The sequence below is a fragment of the Coturnix japonica genome, chromosome Z (assembly GCF_054131305.1).
Source record: "Coturnix japonica strain WE chromosome Z, WE-NBRP24, whole genome shotgun sequence".
Taxonomy (NCBI): Eukaryota; Metazoa; Chordata; class Aves; order Galliformes; family Phasianidae; genus Coturnix; species Coturnix japonica.
In genome coordinates this window covers 19335283-19343817 of record NC_140702.1, presented here as the reverse complement: position 1 = coordinate 19343817, position 8535 = coordinate 19335283, and positions in this window count along the sequence as shown.

The following is an 8535-nucleotide window of genomic DNA, read 5'->3' as shown; positions in this document are numbered from 1 at the left end:
AGAGGGGGAAAAAAACAAAAAAATAAGGAAAACTGAAAACCAGGTTTTAAACAGGCATTCAGTACTTCAGACTCCTTGTGTCTTTGCCATAGTAGTAGGTTTACGATTTGACCAGTTGTCTTGATGAAAAACTAGACAAAATAAGAGGTCACCTCAGCTCCATCTGTACTGTAAAAGAGGAACAAAGCTTAAGAACTGGCTATTTTTCTCAGGTACACATCTACATGGAGCTTCCTACCTTCTCCTCATCTCTCAGAATGTTACAGTAGCAAAGAGCACTTTTTTTTCTTCTAAATGAAGCCTCGCAGCACACATTTCTGAAACAAACCTCACATAAAAATTACCAGTCCATTGACTTGCCAGTCTACTGCTATAGGTCTCAGATATATACAGAGTGAATTAGCTGGCTACCTAATACTTAAAGGATAAACAGCACAGCTTAGAAATTTCTGTCACACAGATGTAATAGTGGTGGCCCTAACATCTTGATCAGCTTTTTCTTCCTCTCTATCTTGCACTTAACAAAGCTGATTCTTCTCTCACCATTGTTTTGGAGCTTTACTTGTGTGTGCATGTTTTTGCAAACAGATTTTGCAGGATATAATGATGTTTAAATTTTGCTTTTAGCAGATTTTTTTGATTCCATAGCCATTTTCATGGCTTCTGTATCTGATTTCAGCTATATGTAAGCTACATGGGAAGATGAGGATACTGACACGTTAGCCTTCAGTGAAAGAGGGAAAAAAATATATTTTCATGCATGCATGAAAATATGGTGTGCATAAACAGCAGATTTCTGGCACAGTATACCGAAAGTTATTTCATACTCATGGCTCAGGGAAAGCTGCCCAAAATAGATGATTACCATAGGGACATTTATGGAGGATACAAATGCCAGAGAGTCTCAGGTGTGAAGCAGGTACAGCCAAACTCATATCAGACGGTAGCACAGAACAACTCAATTAGGCCTGCAGAATCACCACTGAATTGGAGTGAGGTCCTGCACATTGACACCATATTTATGGTATAGGTTCAATGCCAGCTACGCATAAATGGACACATATCACCAACCTACTGTTTTTATAGCTCTTCTGTGTATTATTCTCAGCATTATTATCATTCCAGTGGTGTTGTTAAGCATAACACCATATGTCTATTGTTGTTATAGGTAATCTTTCCTCAGGCTCAAACATTTTCAATAAATCGTGATGCTTACCGTGGATCACAAACTATGGACAAACAACATCCTAAAGTCACTTCTCTGGTAATCACAGTGGGATTTAATGATGGACATATGTATCAAACAAACATACATTAAACTCTAGAGAGTAAAAGATGTCAGAGTATCATCTCAGCAGTGTGTGTGAACCCAGTATGCAATCACAAACTAATGTATAATCACAACTCACTTCAAAAGGGATAAGAGGAGATAAAGTAGGGACTCCAAGGGATTCTAGCACCAAAGGTTTGCCCCATAGCCATACCCCTTTTATTATTTCTTTTTTTTTTTTTTTATTTTTATTTTTTTTTTCACTATGGCTGAGGAAAACAAATGGAAAGCAAACAATCGAAGCTAATCTATGAATTTGGAATACAAGGCATCTTGTAAGATATGACTCCTTCCAAGTTCACCTTCCAAAGGACAAACTTTCCAAGTTCAATCGCAAGATTACATGGGGACACAGCGAAGGGCTTTAATCTACTTAAGAAACATCGCTGCAATTTCTGGTTGTGCTGAAGCAGTTTTATTTTATGCATCGTTTGCTGTGGTTAACAGGCCCCACAATCTCCCATCTCCTAACAACACAAACAGGAAACCTTCCTTGCTGATCAAAAGATGAATTCCAGGTACTCTGCCAAGACATTCATCCCCCATCAAGCAGAATGTCCTTTGAGAATGATAAATGCTTATTTTTTCTCCATCAGTATGTCATACCTGTGAGGGGAAAAAAAAGAAAAAGGTTGTTTTCCAGGAAAGTTAATGTTTATACCTGTCAACCTTGAAGGTGACTCTCTTAAGTTTGTGTTAGTCTCTTTTAAAACTCCGTAATGGGACGAAAGCCAAGCAATAAAACAGCAAAGCCTAATGTGTGCTAAACACCTGCAGGTCTAAAGATCTTATAAAGGACTTATTTTTACAAAAGAGGGACATATATTAAATGCGACATATATTTACTAATAGGGGTACTACTTCAAATTTTTCTGACTTTTTATGGCTTAGCTGGCCCATGTTTCCTAAGTAACTTAAAATTGTTTCATGCTGTTTCATTATTGTAAAATTGCATTTAAATATATTTTAATTCCATAATGACAAGGTCATTTAATGGAGATATTTTCTTAAATTGATTGAGGCCCATGAAAAAAAAAAATTAAATTTATTTTGATGCAATACATCTGTCTGTTTGTTCTGACAGTGTTCCTGAGAAGGTGTATGAATAGTCTCTATTACAAAAAAGCAAAAACTAAGAATTATCTTGACTCGTTTCTCTGGTGTATGGAATAATTGAAATGCTATAAAGGTACACTTGCCTTCTTTTGATATCTCTCTAACTTGCAGTGCAGAAACAGGTGTTCTGCTCAACACGCTGTGAGGAAAATTTGAGGCTTTAAAATCAAAGCATTTTTATTTCCTCCTAAGAAGAAATCTAGGTTCATATTTACTGCAAACTCAAATATCAGATGATAGCATGTGAGCATCCAGAAATTATGTCATCACAGCCAATGATCAGCCTTCAATACTTGTTCCTTTGTTAAAATTTCCCTCTGGTTTTGTGCTCTTTTGAGGTGATTGCTGAAACTAAGTAAATGCCCAAAAGGTAATTTCAGAAAAAGAAAAAAAAGAATTGCACTGTTAGTACAGATCACTGAACAAAATATTTTTCTGCTGGCTATTCGAATTCCAGCCAAGCAAAAAACCTACATCAAAATAGGGATATTGTCATTATAAAAACTAATTTTCTTATCTTTCTTACTCCCTCCCCCTAGGTATCTATGTGGCAATGTGAAACATTTATATGGTCTAGTAATGTCTTCTTTCCTCAGGTAATAACAATTACCTGAAATAACCTGATTTTCATCTCATACTGTTTGATTAAAAATAACAACAAATGCCCAGCCTTATTCCTTTTCTTATATTTTGCAATCCCTTGGAACTCAGGTACACAAATATATGTTTGTTTTTGACTTGTTACTGTGCATAATTCTAAAAATATTTGTTTGAGCAGAAAACCTCCTTCTGTGGGACTAATATTTCCATTTCTGCTCCCATGTGACATAAACATCACCTACAAAAGAGGGTGACAGAGTATCAAAGAAATCAAGAAAGATGCCTGACCACAAATGTAAATACTCACTATATTAAATTATGCCTGATATTATGGGGTTATTTTCCCTTATTAAATATATATTTATAGAGAGAGAGAGACAGAAAAAAGATATATATAGAGAGAGAGATATATATACTTATATGTGTGTGTGTGTGTGTGTTTTATATATGTGATTTTTTTAATCATCAGTTTTCCAGGACTAACCTTAAGACAACTGCAAAGCAGATTTGGTTTTTCTCAGATGGTTACACAAGATATACCTAACACTGGGAATATTTGATTTCCATTTATAGGGAAGGACCAAGATCTGTGTGTCTGTATGTGTGTGTCTGTGTGTGCCTGTGTCTGTGTCTGCACTGATAACCATCTTAATAGTAGAGCTGTCTGTCCCTATTTACACATATAATGGCAGAGTCATCAAGGTCTTAGCATATACGTTACTCTGCAAGGTGGAAATCAGGTTTTGGACAGGATTTGGGCATATTTTGTGTTCATCTGTTTTATTTTGCCTCAGCTGCAGCCCAAGGAGAGCAGGCCAAAGGGAGCTGCTACGCCTGGGGACAGTGCTGGGGCAGCATCCACTATACAATACGGAGCTATGTTAAGGAGAGCCTAGAGAGCTGCAGCTTGTGAGACTCCCACGTGGGATCAGTTCATGAAGTACGGCATCTATGTGAGGAGTGGGGACAGAGAGTGACCATGGGGAAGCAGCAGGGACAGCAGGCCCTATTCCCCGTAGCATTGCACAGCTCAGGGGGAGGAGGTAGATGGAGCAGAATAGGGTAAGTGGGTAAAATGTGGCTTTAGTTTGCTGTTTTTCAGCCTTCAATCTGCTAGTAAAAGACAATAAATTACTGTTTGCTGAGTCTGTTTAGTCCATAACAGTACAGGAGAATTCAATTATGCATACACTCTTGAAAAGCTGTGATTTTGCTCTGAATGGGCACACGTGGAAGTCAGCTGCAGTTATTATTTTGGCATAGTAGACATAGTAGAAAGGCTGTTAGGAGGTCCACTGATAACAAACCTCAGCAGGGCTTTTCTACTCCTCACAAGGAATTAGTTCACTGTTGTCCTTACAAATGAATACCAAAAGAAAGTGAAATGTAACTGTGCCTCATCCACTTTGCACTCTCTAAAGAATGTATTTCAATGGTCACTAACAAAGAAGGAAAGAACAAAGCTTGTAACTTTTTATGTTTGGGAAACCAAACTTCAGTTAGTAGGAATGTAAATCAGATATTAATTTATTATTCTCATGCACACTTTGAGACACACTTGCATATAGGCAAGAAGTAATATCAGAAGAACAACACCGTGATCTCAAAAAGCACAGAAAGATGGGAAACTATGCTGCATAATATCTCATCTTCCTTATTATGTGGCTAGACTTACTGTCAACCACATCTGTAGTCACAGCAGTACCCTATTCATTATTTGATATCCATATCATAGATTAGCTGCTGAACTATAAGGCTCCCTGAATTACTTTCAAAATTTTATTTATTTATTTATTTATTTTTAAATGAGGTTTCTGTGAAATATTTTAAAGCATACACACACATGCATGCAGAGATAAAAACATCTGAGCATAACAAAACTAAATGATGGTACTTCAGAAAGTGTCTTTTGGAAACACGTAATCGATCACTCAGAACACTGGGTGGAAGGTTGAGGAGCAAATCAAATAACTGCCTTTGAAGTCTGTAGAACATTCCAAATTGAATGTCATCATTTAAGCTCCAGCTTTTTCCTTGTAGACTGACAAAAGCTATTCTGTCAGAATTTGATATGTATCCTTATGCTTGATAAAGATGGAGGCAGTAATGGAAACAACATCTCTTTTCATTGTTTATTTTAAACAAACAAATCTGTTTCACCTCTTAAAATAGAACGACTATTGGAATGAAATGGGCATATTGTTTTTACAGGACTATTTTTGGGGAGCCTATATCAATTTATATGAATCATACTGAAATATCTAGTGGCATGAAAACCAAAATTATGTCTTAACAAAAGCATGTTTCAGATACAATCTAATTTATCCTTAATATTATACGTGCATTTATCCCTCAACCTCTAAGACTTTGGTATCTGAAAACTAAGTGGTGGAAATACTTGAGATAAAAAGCAAAACATCTAGAACAAACTAGAAGTCCAGAAAACAAGCAGGTCACGTGGGGAAAATGACAGAGAGATGAGCACTTAAAATTTTAACTATCAGGTTTACTCAGCAGATTGAACATCTGAGTTATTCCAGGAGGATATTTCCAAGTCCTTAGAAATGTTTATGCTAGTTGTTTAACATTCTTGAACTGTAAATAACACACTAATCAAGACAACTGTTGAAGAATCATAGAACTGTAGAGGCTGGAAAGGACCACTGGAGATCATCTTGCCCAACCACCTGCTAAAGCAGGTTCCCTACAGATGCTGCATAGGGTAGTGTCCATGTAAGTTTGAATAACTCCAGACAAGGAGGCTTCTCAGCCTCTGTGGGCAGATTGTTCCAGTGCACTGTCACCCACACAGTAAAGAAGTTCTTTTATGTGTTCAGATTGAATTTCCAATTTTCGATTGTTCCCCCTTGTTTTCTTGCTGGGCACCTCCAAGAAGAGCCTGGTTCCACCCTCTTGATGCCTACCCCTTAGATATTTGTAAGCATTGATATTATCCCCTCTCAGCCTTCTCCAGGCTCAACAGTCCTAGGTTTCTCAGCCTTTATTCATAAGGGAGATGAAGAAGGGAGATTCCAGGCCCTTAATCATCTTTGTGGCCCTCCACTAGACTCTCTCCAGCAGTTCCCTATGTTTCTCCAACTGAGGAGCCCAGACTTGGACACAGTACTCCAGATGTAGCTTCACAGGGCAGAGTAGAAGGAGAGGATATAGAACATTAATTGGTATCATAAAGCACTTTAGTTACAAACTATGGTGGCTCAGTGTTTCTTTAATGAATTGCACGTAGCAAAGTGTTATATAATGTCTATTTTAAAGGGAATATATTCCCATCATAGGAAACGAACAGATCTCATTTTAAACCAATTCAGTCTTGGATAAACCACTGTTTCCACAGAGTACACTGCTGTAGCAGTGTACTACATGGCAGTAGCGTCTCATGGAAACTTTTATTTTGTTCCTTTCGCATTTTGTTCTTTCTATGCAAGAAAAGTTTCTGGGATATTTTATTATATGTATGTTTCCATTCAGTGCAAGTCTCATCACTTAATAAGAAATGTTAAATATGAATATTGTAATTTAATATTAGTACAGCTATTCTTGCAACCATTGTTAATAAATTTATTGCAATACAGTTCACTTTTTTTTTTTTAAAAAAAAAAAAGTAAGGCATATATATGGTTAGTGGCTAAAATAAAATAATACTAATTTTAACTGGAAACTGGAGGCAATAATAATGTGTTATGTTAGTATGTTCATAAACAACTTAATTACAGCTGTAATTTGAAATTATAGTTTTGTGCTGCTGCCACAAATATTAATAAAATAGTCTAAGAATTAATAACATGAATCTAATAATTCAAGTCTTAGGTGTGCTGTCCTCTTTCTGTTTCAGTGGTGTCTGCACAAAAGCAAAGTTTTTATCTGAATCTAGTTCTGTCTGTGAGTGCAAATCCTTGGTCCTTGCATGATAAGGACAGTGGGTAACTACATAGTGGTATATAGACTTACTTTGCTCAGATTCTAAATTAACAGTCAATATTACTTTTAAAAATAAATGGGAGGAATTTAGAAATAATACTGATTTTTGAAGCAAATAAACCAGTGAAGAAGAACAGGAGAAGAAAGGTGTCTGGAAAACATAAAGAGGGTGATCACCTAAGCTTGCCTATGTACAGAATTGTGTCATTTCTCTCACATGCCTATTTTCTCTTCATACTTCAATAATCTCATCCACTGACCGGAACCTTTTGTGAAACTCCCTCCAGACAACAGACAGTTAGTGTATCTGTCTGCAGCACGAGGTCTGGGGGCAACCAGTCCTAGGAACAAATATTGCCCAGCTGTTTCCTGCTAAAAGTATGAAAATCACCACCCTCAAAGGAAATATTTATACTCTTTCCCTTTTTCTCCGAGAACTTCTAGGAGCATCACTGTCTATGATTTTGCATCCTCTCACCTCAGGGTGAGAAATGGAAGAATGCAATGTGTGCTTATACAAAGTCCAACATCACAAGTTACTATCCCAGAGAAGCCTGCTTCCCTAGCAAACCCATCAAAGTTTTACATTTTCCACAGATTTTGTTAGACTGTTGCATATGGTTCACTAGTTCATTCACTTAGAGCAGCAAAGAAAGTCCAGGAGTCACAATAAGGGACTATCAGAAAAATAAAGCACCCTTTACTCTGAATGAGGGTTGTGGAATTTAATTCTTAAATAACAGTATATCCTATGCCTTTGTCTTCAGTTTGTGAACTGCAAATTAAACTACTGACTAGAGTGACAAAGACAAGATAATTATCTCCCCTAACTTTTTAGTGCAGACAGCTATCAATGTCAATTGTACTCTCCTTTGCTATGCTTCAGTAATTCCTAATGAAGATCTATGAGAAAAAAAATAGAAGGGACTTATTTTTTTATGTAAAGTGCCTGTCACAGTCAACGTTTCACAAAGCCCTTTAAAAAGTAATGAATGCAATAGTGGCAAAGTAGCTTCTCTAAATGCAAAGAGAAGTGCTAGAACCAAAGCAGTTGTTCCCATCCAGTTTGGGTATGAGAGGCTGTTTTCTGGTGGGAGCAGAAAGCAGACCTCACCAGGGATTCATCTGCCTACCAATTCTTCTGCCTGCTGTGAAGCTAGAAGTGGGGTCTGAGAATTGGGTTAGTTCATTTTGTACTTTCAATTCTGAGCACTCACAGATAGTAGGATTTGTACTCAAGTGTTTACCTGATGTCTAACAGCTTTTTGCTGATTGTAAAATATCTTTATGGCAGATAGATGGGAATGTATTATCTAAAATTTCTATTATTTGTTAGAATAGTGCTAGTAATAGTATGTTTTATAGATTAAGGGGAAAGTAACTCTAAAGTTCTTATTATGAAGTATGTTGAGTTTGAATAAGCCATTTCCAACAGCACATGCATTTCTAACCATAACGGATTTCATTTTCTGAACAAGTGATGATACTGAAAAAAACAGTTTTTCTCTAACACTGCTTGAATTCAGTTGTGACATTATTCAGATCTGACA